Here is a 14,819-nt window from a genome sequence, read left to right on the forward strand (position 1 = left end):
ACCGAGCTGCCACCGAGAAGGAGTACCTTGAAACAGAAGATATCAGGCGAATGGAGTGGCCTGCCTGTTCTCCAGACCTAAACCCATCGAGCTCGTCTGGGATGCTCTCGGTCGACGTATCGCTGCACGTCTTCAAACCCCTACGACACTTCAGGAGCTCCGACAGTCAGTAGTGCAAGAATGGGACGCTATACCCCAGCAGCTGCTCGACCACCTGATCCATAGTATGTCAACCCGTTGTGCGGCGTATGTACTTGTGCATGGTGATCAGATCCCATATTGATGTCGGGGTACATGCGCAGGAAACAGTGGCGTTTTGTAGCACATGTGTTTCGGGACGGTTTTGTTAACCAATACCGTGGACTTACAGCTCTGTGTCGTGTGTGTTCCCTATGTGTCTATGCTATTAGAATCAGTTTTGTGTATTGCCACGTCGTGTGGCACCACATTCTGCAATTATCCTTAATTTATGAGCGTGAGTGTATATGGTCTGGGGCACCCAGAATCCTCCAACAAGTGGTTTCGGGACCTAATGTTTCACCTTTTTACAAGGGGATCTTCCGTCTGGACCTCCTTGTGATTTATACCCAGTTTATTTAGTCATCGTCTCCCAGTAATTTAGTGCTAGTGACACGTGTGCCTAAGGATTTACTGTTTGAGACTGTAAAGACTGTAAGTTCGATTCACAGTAACATTTCCTACGTAATAAAGTATAAAATCAATACAGGAGTCGTTTGTTAGAATATTTACAGCTAGTTTTCTTCCACACCGTACATGTAAATAAGTAGAGTGAACTGATTTCAGACATTTCACATGATATTGTTTCACTAATTATCTCGAAACTGTTAGCCGCTGAGACAATATAAGTTAGTTCCGCTGATAGTGCACATGTAGCATGATTACTAAAAATTTGCAACGTGACGAAAACAGTTTATGCGCACACTTCAATGTAATATGCACATTATTTACTCATGTTTTGGTCAGCTTTTGTAGTTAGAGAGATCACATTGACATTCTTGATTTTTTTTTATGTCTATGAGCATGAGTTCATGGAAGTGGCATAGTTCCATGCCACAAGAGGTTCTGGCTGATTGTGTAATAAACTGGTGGAAAAAGGCTACCGAAGAGCACGCAGAAGATTCAGAATTTGGAGGAGACTCTGATGCAGGTGGCGTAGCTACCATTTCTACAGTTTCCAACACTATAACAGTAGTGGCTATAGTCTGGGTAACAGTGTCAAGTGGACCAGTGGGTGAAACTTTTAGTACAGAACCAACAAGTAGGATGGAATGTCCGCCTGTGCTTTCTTGAAAGTCGTGAAACTGTTTCCGATAGCTAAGAGGCTGCGAATGTGGATTTATATGCATGGTCTAAAGTTGGCTGAGAGCCCGTCATTTGGGAAATATCTTCCTCCTACCCCAGTCATTTGGGAAATATCTTTCTACGGAGGGCACAGGTTTAGTTAAGGAAGTTGCTGCTGCTAACTTCCTGCAAAGTTTTCAAGTTTTTTCAGCATATATTTTGCGCTCCTGATGAATTGATATGAATATTTACCACAGCATAACTCGTAATGGGCTTAGAAATACATAATAAATCGAGCAATTTTATCTATTACTATTCTCAAGGAGAACATACTGACGTGTGGTACACAGTTACGCTGGCTAAACAATTCTTTCTCGTAAAAGGTTAATTTACCGTGTGATCATGGGTACGTCCCTACACGATAGATCCTTTCTGCCATTCTGTCTCGTCTCCTCGTTGATCCATCTAATTGCACTGATTCTATAGATCCGACTGGCACATACATATTATTTCACTGCTATGACTTGCGTTATGTCCGGTTTCCACCAGTTCTCCACGTTCTACGGCGTTCCAAAGTGACCAGTGTGCTCTTTTAAATGAGTAACTAACATTTTGTCTCGTGAGTAAGGAGAGAACAAAACGGTAAAATTCATGAAGTAAGAGCTTTAGTGCTAACTGCGCAATTTTCGAGAAAAAGAAAAGTAAATGAATGAAATATGTAAGGTTTCACAGCTGAAATTTTGAAATTAAATCCCACATATATTACATATGCAACTCAAATGTTTTTTATTCCAGTCTTTGATCACAATATCAATTCTTTTGACGGTGACCGTTTTCAGTCCGTAATGACCATCCTCAGATCTACAATATACAAATATATACACCTAGTGAGCAGTGTGTGTGTATTCAACACAATACAGCAATACGTATCACAATATATTATCATAAAATCAGGGAAATGAACAGATAAAATACTGTATAACGTACCTTTTCTACACCATGTGATAAGGCCATAAAGGCATCGTCAAAACATATAATTAGCACAGCAGCGTCACATAGATCTAAAATAAGGTGTAAAATATGCCACATCGTCCACACAGTCATTATTGCAACTGGCTACTGAAGCACAGTAGATACCAGAAATCTGTTTGCCTACATTCTACCTATTGTAGGCTTGGATGTAGTCATCATTTACGCAAAATACATAATCTGATAAAAACACATTAGGTAAAATACATGTAGCAGACTTTTAAATATTGATAACTATCATAGAAACCAATTGTGATACAGTAAAAGACGAATACAGTTACCCACATTAAATTATTAAAAGGAAATATATGAAGATAATGGGTCCGACCCTGTTTTTTGGTGAATTTACGGTCAAAAATTAATATACGTAATACATTGCCTGTAGCAACCTATAAATTACCTCTGAAAGATAAATGTCTATATGACAGCTGAAAAAAGACATCAATGATCAGCACCCTCCGTTGCGTCGGCCATCAGGATGTTATTATGTTGGCGCGCACTGATCGTAAGAACTTATCCATTAGAGGGCTTTACATACATCGTGATATGTCTCCCACAGAAAACGTTTAAACAACATATTAACACTCAATAAGTAAAATTATATAGTCTGGCCATACATTCCATGAATGTTGTTGTTGTTGTGGTCTTCAGTCCTGATACTGGTTTGATGCAGCTCTCCATGCTACTCTACCCTGTACAAGCTTCTTCATCTCCCAGTACTTACTGCAACCTACATCCTTCTGAATCTGCTTAGTGTATTCATCTCTTGGTCTTCCTCTACGATTTTTACCCTCCACACTGCCCTCTAATGCTAAATTTGTGATCCCCTGATGCCTCAGAACATGTCCTACCAACCGGTCCCTTCTTCTTGTCAAGTTGTGCCACAAACTCCTCTTCTCCCCAATTCTATTCATTACCTCCTCATTAGTTATGTAATCTACCCATCTAATCTTCAGCATTCTTCTGTAGCACCACATTTCCAAAACTTCTATTCTCTTCTTGTCCAAACTATTTATCTTCCATGTTTCACTTCCATACATGGCTACACTCCATACAAATACTTTCAGAAACGACTTCCTGACACTTAAATCTATACTCGATGTTAACAAATTTCTCTTCTTCAGAAACGCTTTCCTTGCCATTGCCAGTCTACATTTTATATCCTCTCTACTTCGACCATCATCAGTTATTATGCTCCCCAAATAGCAAAACTCCTTTACTACTTTAAGTGTCTCACTTCCTAATCTAATTCCCTCAGCATCACCAAACTTAATTCGACTACGTTCCACTATCCTCGTTTTGCTTTTGTTGATGTTCAGGGCCCCCACATTCCATGAATAGGTTGGACATAATCAGTTGCCATTTTGTGTCTCTTGATTAATATGATCGCTAAGAGAATTATTCTCGCTGAACTTCAGCTTAGCTTTCTGCCACGAACAATTAACTTCTTGTTGGCACGTTTGTTTCGACTTGAAGGCATGCTGTTTAACAGATGCACTGTAAAAGTCTTGATAGAAATTCATGCTGAACGCACATCGACTTTATACGCTGAAAAACCAAAGATCGTAATATCGTGTAGGGCCCCCACGAGCACGCAGAAGTGCCGCAACACGACGTAGCATGGACTCGACTAATGTCCGAAGGAGTGCTGGAGGTAACTGACACCACGAATTCGGCAGGGCTGTCCAGAAATCCGTAAGAGCATGAGGGTGTGGAGATCTCTTCTGAACAGCACGTTGCGAGGCATCACAAATATGCTCAATAATGTTCATGTCTGGAGAGTCTGGTAGCCAGCTGAAGTGTTAAAACTCAGACGGGTGTTCCTGGAGCTACGCTGTAGCAGTTCTGGACGTGTGGGTGTCGCACTGTCCTGCTGGATTTGCCCAAGTCCGTCGGAATTCACAATGGACGTAAATGGCAGGTGATCAGAAAGGATACTTACGTGCGTGTCACCTGTCAGAGTCGTATCTAGTCGTATCAGGAGTCGCATGTCACTCCAACTGCACACGCCCCACACCACTACAGAGCCTCCACCAGCTTGAACAGTCCCCTGCTGACATGCGGGGTTCATGGATTCGTGAGGTTGTCTCCATACCCGTACACGTCGATCCGCTCGATACAATTTGAAACGAGACTCGTCCGACGAGGCAACATGTTTCTACATCTACATCTACATCTACATCCATACTCAGCAAGCCACCTGACGGTGTGTGGCGGAGGGTACCTTCAGTACCTCTATCGGTTCTCCCTTCTATTCCAGTCTCGTATTGTTCGTGGAAAGAAGGATAGTCGGTATGCTTCTGTGTGGGCTCTAATCTCTCTGATTTTATCCTCATGGTCTCTTCGCGAGATATACGTAGGAGGGAGCAATATACTGCTTGACTCTTCGGTGAAGGTATGTTCTCGAAACTACAACAAAAGCCCGTACCGAGCTACTGAGCGTCTCTCTTGCAGAGTCTTCCACTAAAGTTTATCTATCATCTCCGTAACGCTTTCGCGATTACTAAATGATCCTGTAACGAAGCGCGCTGCTCTCCGTTGGATCTTCTCTATATCTTCTATCAACCCTATCTGGTACGGATCCCACACTGCTGAGCAGTATTCAAGCAGTGGGCGAACAAGCGTACTGTAACCTACTTCCTTTGTTTTCGAATTGCATTTCCTTAGGATTCTTCCAATGAATCTCAGTCTGGCATCTGCTTTACCGACGATCAACATTATATGATCATTCCATTTTAAATCACTCCTAATGCGTACTCCCAGATAACTTATGGTATTAACTGCTTCCAGTTGCTGACCTGCTATTTTGTAGCTAAATGATAAAGGATCTATCTTTCTGTGTATTCGCAGCACATTACACTTGTCTACATTGAGATTCAACTGCCATTCCCTGCACCATGCGTCAATTCGCTGCAGATCCTCCTGCATTTCAGTACAATTTTCCATTGTTACACCCTCTCGATACACCACAGCATCATCTGCAAAAAGCCTCAGTGAACTTCCGATATCATCCACCAGGTCGTTTATGTATATTGTGAATAGCAACGGTCCTATGACACTCCCCTGCGGCACACCTGAAATCACTCTTACTTCGGAAGACTTCTCTCCATTGAGAATGACATGCTGCGTCCTGTTATCTAGGAACTCCTCAATCCAATCACACAATTGGTCTGATAGTCCATATGCTCTTACTTTGTTCATTAAACGACTGTGGGGAACTGTATCGAACGCCTTGCGGAAGTCAAGAAACACGGCATCTACCTGTGAACCCGTGTGTATGGCCCTCTGAGTCTCGTGGACGAATAGCGCGAGTTGGGTTTCACATGACCGTCTTTTTCGAAACCCATGCTGATTCCTACAGAGTAGATTTCTAGTCTCCAGAAAAGTCATTATACTCGAACACAATACGTGTTCCAAAATTCTACAACTAGTAGTCATCAACAGTCCAGTGTCGGTGTTGGCGGGCTCAACGGAAGAGTAAAGTTTTGCGTCGTGCAGTCATCAAGTGTGCACGAGAGGCCTCCGGCTCCGAAAGCCCATATCGAAGGGTTTCGTTGAATGGTTCACACTCTGACATTTTTTGATGGCCCAGCATTGAAATCTGCAGCAATTTGCGGAAGCGTTGCACTTCTGTTACGCTGAACGATTCTCTCAGTCGTCATTGATCCCGTTCTTGCAGGATCTTCTTCCGGCCGCAGTGATGTAGATTTGATGTTTTACCGGTTTCCCGATATTCATGGTACTTCATCGCTACCTCGGAGATGCTGTGTCCCATTGTTCGTGCGCCGACTATGACACCACGTTCAAACTCACTTAAATCTTGATAACCTGCCATTGTAGCAGCAGTAACCGATCTAACAACTGCGCAGACACTTGTCTTATATAGGAGTTGCCGTATTCTGGCTGTTTACATATCTCTGTACTTGAATACGCATGCCTATACCAGTTTCCTTGCTGCTTCAGTGTATGTGTTGCAGAATATCACGACTGACTCACTAACTGACACTCAGTGATTTCGACGGGCAAGTCGGGGAACTCTCTTCATGAAATCAGACACTTTGTGGCATTTGTTTCAAATCGGGGATCCCGGGCATGCACACGTGTAGACGTTCGGTACAGACCATAGAGGCCATAAAGGTTGGTTGACACTTTAAGATAGCCTAAGCTGGGGATTAATTTTATTAAAAAATGTTATCCGTTATAATAATGTATATTCTCTGAATTAAAAAGGTGACGTGAGATTTTCATTGGTCCTCTCCCTCTAAATAAGATATGGTGAGATTTTGCCACACCCCTCACCCCTCACCCCTCCCCCCCCCCCCACCCCACCCATTTCTGAGTTCACGTCGTTAATGGAAGTCCCCTTAAGAGCCAAAAGAATCTTAAGGACTGCACAAGGTGCATGCTGGCGGCCGATGCAGGCGAGACAAGCACAGTTCAGATTACTCATGGAGATTACGCTTGCTGTGTGATTCGGCAGTAACCCACCGCAACTTCAAAACAAGTTTAGGCTCATGCGCTCTATAATTTTTTTCCTGTGCAGTGTCTTTTTCATTCAATTATCCCACGTTGCTACACGCTAGCGCAGGATGCAAAACGTTTTATACTTCCAGGTAAGGAGAAAACATTAGCTTGGGACCACTGTCATCTGAAAAATGATGTTGACCTATTTTATCGTGAGACTGAATCAATCCCCATTCCAGACTTCCCTGTCTGAGGTTACCAGGAGCTGACCCGGATCCTTACGCACCAAAGGCAGTGACCCTAACTAATAGGCTATGGTGGGTGGCCGAGCGGTTCTAGGCGCTTCAGTCTGCAACCGCGCGACTGCTACGGTCGCAGGTTCGAATCCTGCCTCGGGCATGGATGTTTGTGGTGTCCTTAGGTTAGTTAGGTTTAAGCAGTTCTAAGTTCTAGGGGACTGATGACCTCAGATGTTAAGTCCCATAGTGCTCAGAGCCATTTGAACCATTTAATCGGCTATGGAGGTGATCGATTGTGTATGTATCAAAGCGTAAAAGCATTAAAGCTGATAGCTAATTAAAATACATGTTTTATTTATTTCATCTGAAAGTTCCTTCAGCTTAGTACGAGATCTGTGTGTATGTATGTTTGTACCTGCACGCAAATGTCTTTGACTTTCACGGAAATAATGCATATCTTTGACCTTGTCGCATAATCAAGTGATGATCACACAATTTTTTACTGCATAACTTCGAGTTTGGCACCATACAAAGCACAGCCGGGCTTGTTCCGCCGATTTTTTTAACTCTATTTTATTTATTCTTTTATTGAAATTACCTTCTGATTGGCTGTCTCATTGTAATACCACATCGTGATGGCTGGAGAGGAGGAGAAAAGAGGAAAGAGAGGACATGGTTTGATGACATCACTGATAAGAATGACAAAGTTATTTATATTGTCCGTACATGTAGATAACCCGCACAAACACGTCCACTTTCCAAGGTCAGTACTGTTGTGGCAAAGACGTGCGTCAAACTTAAGTAAATCTTTTATTTTGTTATAGAATAAAATGAACAATTATTTCACGTGATCTAGTTTGATGTGCCACCTCACTGAGCAATCAAGGAACCCACAGTTGTGGCCGGATAGCTATAGCTTCATCCCGTCACAACACATTATTTTTTGATTCCCCTAAAAAATGTGATATTTGGTACTTAGAACATTTGATATTTGAACTCTTCAATTGTATACACACTTTTTGTGTCCTATGAAATTCCCGCTAAATGATAGCACTATGTTTTGGAAAATGCTTCACGTCCAGCAAATACGAAACTTAAAATTGGTTTTCTGTTCCTGACAGATGCTTACTACTGGGAATATGGAACTGGCCTGGATCCGGGGGGGGGGGGGGGGAGAGGTGTGGGTGACAAACCCGCGTATCTGCCCCGGGCGGCAATTTCAGGGGGCGCCAAACTAATATTCTTTTTAGAAGAAAACCTTGTTTTACAAAGCGCATAGTTTCCAGCGCACGTTGGTCTATCGATTATTCGTATGATTTTGAAACGCATCCCTGTTTGTTTTTAAACAGTTTTGAACACATTCTAAGTTGATTTCTGAGCCAATCATAAGTTGATTTTTGAATGCGTGCGTAGTGTATGTGATGTCTCTGCCATGGGAATCCCCGTGGCATCTTGAAATAAAAAAAATTCCAGCAGACAAAAGGGGTGGGGCTATACGAGCTGAGCCGAATAAACCCGAATAGGTGAATACGAATGATAAGCGTTGTTATAATTATTAGCGAAATCTATAGATTCAGACTTCTAGAGCAGAAATAGACGACTAACAGGAACGATATGTAAGAACGATTGTATATTATCTTCTCTGTGTATCCAAGAGAATGAAATTTTGACAGAAAATTTTTGCCAGTTCCCTACACTACTAAGGGCCAATTGTACAGTCCCCGGTTAGCAGCCGCTTAAGTTCAATTCTCGGAACAGCGCGGAAAGCACGTTGCACGAACACGTAATAACGGCTAACTGGAGAATAAACGCGGGATAACTGAACAGGTGATCCTGGCTGGGTTAAAGAAGTTAACAGGAGAAAAAGTTTTGATAAGATTGATAGAACTAGGAAGGAGAAGAAACGGGCACATCACAAAAATTATATGGAAGAACATGACGATTTCAAATTTATGTAAAAATTTCGTACTACTACTACTTTTCGATCTCGTGCTTGAAAAACTGGAGCGTATGAATGAAATATGAAACTAATTCCTTAGGTACAACTTTCTGTTTGTAGGAGACCTATTAGGCATTTGATATTGGCATTTCATTAATTATATTCTGAAGTGTTATTTATGTAAATGAGGCAAATAAAAATAAATTACTATTTGTGCCAAAACAGTTTCGCTTATTTGACATATGTTACGACTGCTGCAATATTTGAAAGGCCTATTTCGTTTTATCTAGCAGACGGTGACAAAATAGACGCAATCAAATCGAGAAACCATACCAGTCTTGGGTACTATTGGTATTAACAGCTTTTTCAGTATCAGACAACGACATTTCGATTTTTCTCGTAACAAAACGTTTGACGAACTTTGACAAGGTAATAAATTTTTCCGCAGAAAGTGTAAAGCTGTAGCAAGATTAGAGAAAAAATGCTAGGACCTAAGGATTGAAGAGATGTGTACTATCTTGTCTGTGCTGGTTTTATGTTAACTATATTTAATTTTGTGTTTCAAAAAAGAGAAAGATATTAGTTAATAGGCAATAAAGAGTGCAAATTTTCTGAAGAGTTCTAATTCTCCCGCCCACAAAGAATCCCACCCAATTTTAATTGTTAGTATTTTTTAAAGGGGGGGGGGGGTTAGGATGTCAAACCGGGCGACTGGGAGCAGGAGAGGCACCACAGGACATTTTGATTTCCACTGTCCTGAATATAGGTTTGATGGCTTCCATTACAAAATATACGTTTGAATTCCACAGAGCGAAATACAACGACGTACGATAGAAGAATTCCGTGTGAAGAGACGTGGCACTACACTTTAGCACCAAATAACGTCTTACATTTCCTCGAACATATATGGTTTATATATTAAATTCTTGAGAAAGCTGTGCACCACGAAATGAACGTATTTTTGAAAAATCTATTTTTAAAAATTTTTGACGTCCAAACTCAAACGCTCGAGGGAGAGGGAGGGGGCGTCACTATCATGTTTTTGCCCCGGTTCGGAAATATCGTAGATCCGGGGATGTTAACGAGTGGAAACATTTCGACCTTTCTGATGCAAATCTGTCAAATTCCAAATATCAACATACAAGTATATATACACTCCTGGAAATTGAAATAAGAACACCGTGAATTCATTGTCCCAGGAAGGGGAAACTTTATTGACACATTCCTGGGGTCAGATACATCACATGATCACACTGACAGAACCACAGGCACATAGACACAGGCAACAGAGCATGCACAATGTCGGCACTAGTACAGTGTATATCCACCTTTCGCAGCAATGCAGGCTGCTATTCTCCCATGGAGACGATCGTAGAGATGCTGGATGTAGTCCTGTGGAACGGCTTGCCATGCCATTTCCACCTGGCGCCTCAGTTGGACCAGCGTTCGTGCTGGACGTGCAGACCGCGTGAGACGACGCTTCATCCAGTCCCAAACATGCTCAATGGGGGACAGATCCGGAGATCTTGCTGGCCAGGGTAGTTGACTTACACCTTCTAGAGCACGTTGGGTGGCACGGGATACATGCGGACGTGCATTGTCCTGTTGGAACAGCAAGTTCCCTTGCCGGTCTAGGAATGGTAGAACGATGGGTTCGATGACGGTTTGGATGTACCGTGCACTATTCAGTGTCCCCTCGACGATCACCAGTGGTGTACGGCCAGTGTAGGAGATCGCTCCCCACACCATGATGCCGGGTGTTGGCCCTGTGTGCCTCGGTCGTATGCAGTTCTGATTGTGGCGCTCACCTGCACGGCGCCAAACACGCATACGACCATCATTGGCACCAAGGCAGAAGCGACTCTCATCGCTGAAGACGACACGTCTCCATTCGTCCCTCCATTCACGCCTGTCGCGACACCACTGGAGGCGGGCTGCACGATGTTGGGGCGTGAGCGGAAGACGGCCTAACGGTGTGCGGGACCGTAGCCCAGCTTCATGGAGACGGTTGCGAATGGTCCTCGCCGATACCCCAGGAGCAACAGTGTCCCTAATTTGCTGGGAAGTGGCGGTGCGGTCCCCTACGGCACTGCGTAGGATCCTACGGTCTTGACGTGCATCCGTGCGTCGCTGCGGTCCGGTCCCAGGTCGACGGGCACGTGCACCTTCCGCCGACCACTGGCGACAACATCGATGTACTGTGGAGACCTCACGCCCCACGTGTTGAGCAATTCGGCGGTACGTCCACCCGGCCTCCCGCATGCCCACTATACGCCCTCGCTCAAAGTCCGTCAACTGCACATACGGTTCACGTCCACGCTGTCGCGGCATGCTACCAGTGTTAAAGACTGCGATGGAGCTCCGTATGCCACGGCAAACTGGCTGACACTGACGGCGGCGGTGCACAAATGCTGCGCAGCTAGCGCCATTCGACGGCCAACACCGCGGTTCCTGGTGTGTCCGCTGTGCCGTGCGTGTGATCATTGCTTGTACAGCCCTCTCGCAGTGTCCGGAGCAAGTATGGTGGGTCTGACACACCGGTGTCAATGTGTTCTTTTTTCCATTTCCAGGAGTGTAGATCTGCTTAAACGGCAAGTAATTCAGAATTCTGGGTAGTAAGTTCCCTCTGGTTATCTACAGTGCTATCACAGGAGATGACGACGAAATGGTGCCACACAGGATTAAACGGGGGTCAGCCGCCTAACCTGGATATAGGTATACTATAGTTGGCATAAGATCATCCCTAACAGTTGCAGTAGACTCGACGCAAGTGCTTCGTGCATCCTCTTCAACCAACCACGTAACGTGATTTTGTATACAGTACGTCTCTGTGGCTACTCTTCAGTATTTCCGCAGTTCTGTAGACGACATTGTTTACGCCTGCACCCGTTTGCGCTTCGCAGTTGAAAGGTGGCAATATCGTTCCCAGCTCTCTTCTTTCACCGACTATACTGCCCGCATCTCGTGGTCGTGCGGTAGCGTTCTCGCTTCCCACGCCCGGGTTCCCGGGTTCGATTCCCGGCGGGGTCAGGGATTTTCTCTGCCTCGTGATGGCTGGGTGTTGTGTCCTGTCCTTAGGTTAGTTAGGTTTAAGTAGTTCCAAGTTCTAGGGGACTGATGACCATAGATGTTAAGTCCCATAGTGCTCAGAGCCATCACCGACTATACTATAAACAACCGGCGAGTAAACCGGAACTTCCGACTAGTGGGCTTGATCCGCTTATCTATAGCGATACCATAAGAGGCGATGATGAAACGGACGAGGCGGCCATTTGACGAAAGACAGTGGGTAGATAGATAATGACGCTATTCGTTCTACTAGACTTTACATGTCATACAGAGGATCAGGTAAGATAAGTTTATACATAAGATGTTACACGATGACTATTAAACATTTTAGCAGGTGGTAGCATAGACTAATTCGAATAAAATATTCGATACAACATGTGTCCAATTTTTGTTGTTTACAGAGATACAGTTGTTAGAAATGGTTCAAATGGCTCTGAGCACTATGGGACTCAACTGCTGAGGTCATTAGTCCCCTAGAACTTAGAACTAGTTAAACCTAACTAACCTAAGGACATCACACACATCCATGCCCGAGGCAGGATTCGAACCTGCGACCGTAGCGGTCTCGCGGTTCCAGACTGCAGCGCCAGAACCGCGCGGCCACTTCGGCCGGCTGTTAGAATATATTCCAAACAATTACTCACAACTGTTCAGCAAAGGTAAATTATTAACTCCAAAGTGTATTTTCAAAAATTCCAATGATTCACGCTATACAGGGATTCCAGACACACAACACTGCTAGTGGAATTTCTTCTGGTCTTATCGTAACACTATCCTGTATAATACTGTATTTCATGTCTTCGGGGTCGTCAGCGTTTGCTTGCGACCTCTTGCTTCCACTTTCACCACAGATATAAGTTCAGAGGTGATAAGCCTACTGGGTGTACAGGCATTTTCCTGTTTCCTGAACTATTGATCGAACGCTCTCCAGATCTCGTGTTAAGAAGAGTAGTTTAAGACCGCCAGTACTAAATCAGCTAATGATCTTATCACAAGCTCACTGATAAGGACATTTGGTGTCAGGTTAGACACTTGGGCTAGTTATGAGTATATTCAGGGTCATGACATAACTCGAAGCCGGTCACAATGTTTGGGTCATATAAAATTGGTGAGAAACGCTTATGTATCTCAGTCAATGAGAGCACATTAAAATGACCATTCATTCCCCCATGGAAAACTAAGATTTGAACTCACCCTCCACCTTATCATCCTTTGAAACTAGTATACTTATGGTGGCCTCTTCATTCGAGATCTGTGCATCATGGAGAGAGGTTAAGGTTTGCTAAGAACAAATTATTATCAACAATAATACGATAGTGAAAGGACTTGGAAGTAATAACAATAATACAACAAATTAACTATCGGTTTATTATTAACATCTTCTTTTGCTGTGTTATTTACAAACATAATTTTTCTTATATACATCAATTTTCAACACTACTCTTCTTTCGTTTATTTACAAAGCTAATTGTTTCTTATATACAATTATTTGCAAAGCTATTTTATTATGACATATATACATTGGTTTATTTACAAAGCTTTTCTCTGAAGACGTATATACACTCCTGGAAATTGAAATAAGAACACCGTGAATTCATTGTCCCAGGAAGGGGAAACTTTATTGACACATTCCTGGGGTCAGATACATCACATGATCACACTGACAGAACCACAGGCACATAGACACAGGCAACAGAGCATGCACAATGTCGGCACTAGTACAGTGTATATCCACCTTTCGCAGCAATGCAGGCTGCTATTCTCCCATGGAGACGATCGTAGAGATGCTGGATGTAGTCCTGTGGAACGGCTTGCCATGCCATTTCCACCTGGCGCCTCAGTTGGACCAGCGTTCGTGCTGGACGTGCAGACCGCGTGAGACGACGCTTCATCCAGTTCCAAACATGCTCAATGGGGGATAGATCCGGAGATTTTGCTGGCCAGGGTAGTTGACTTACACCTTCTAGAGCACGTTGGGTGGCACGGGATACATGCGGACGTGCATTGTCCTGTTGGAACAGCAAGTTTCCTTGCCGGTCTAGGAATGGTAGAACGATGGGTTCGATGACGGTTTGGATGTACCGTGCACTATTCAGTGCCCCCTCGACGATCACCAGTGGTGTACGGCCAGTGTAGGAGATCGCTCCCCACACCATGATGCCGGGTGTTGACCCTGTGTGCCTCGGTCGTATGCAGTCCTGATTGTGGCGCTCACCTGCACGGCGCCAAACACGCATACGACCATCATTGGCACCAAGGCAGAAGCGACTCTCATCGCTGAAGACGACACGTCTCCATTCGTCCCTCCATTCACGCCTGTCGCGACACCACTGGAGGCGGGCTGCACGATGTTGGGGCGTGAGCGGAAGACGGCCTAACGGTGTGCGGGACCGTAGCCCAGCTTCATGGAGACGGTTGCGAATGGTCCTCGCCGATACCCCAGGAGCAACAGTGTCCCTAATTTGCTGGGAAGTGGCGGTGCGGTCCCCTACGGCACTGCGTAGGATCCTACGGTCTTGGTGTGCATCCGTGCGTCGCTGCGGTCCGGTCCCAGGTCGACGGGCACGTGCACCTTCCGCCGACCACTGGCGACAACATCGATGTACTGTGGAGACCTCACGCCCCACGTGTTGAGCAATTCGGCGGTACGTCCACCCGGCCTCCCGCATGCCCACTATACGCCCTCGCTCAAAGTCCGTCAACTGCACATACGGTTCACGTCCATGCTGTCGCGGCATGCTACCAGTGTTAAAGACTGCGATGAATCTCCGTATGCC

The sequence above is a fragment of the Schistocerca cancellata genome, chromosome 4, assembly GCF_023864275.1.
Source record: "Schistocerca cancellata isolate TAMUIC-IGC-003103 chromosome 4, iqSchCanc2.1, whole genome shotgun sequence".
Classification (NCBI taxonomy): Eukaryota; Metazoa; Arthropoda; class Insecta; order Orthoptera; family Acrididae; genus Schistocerca; species Schistocerca cancellata.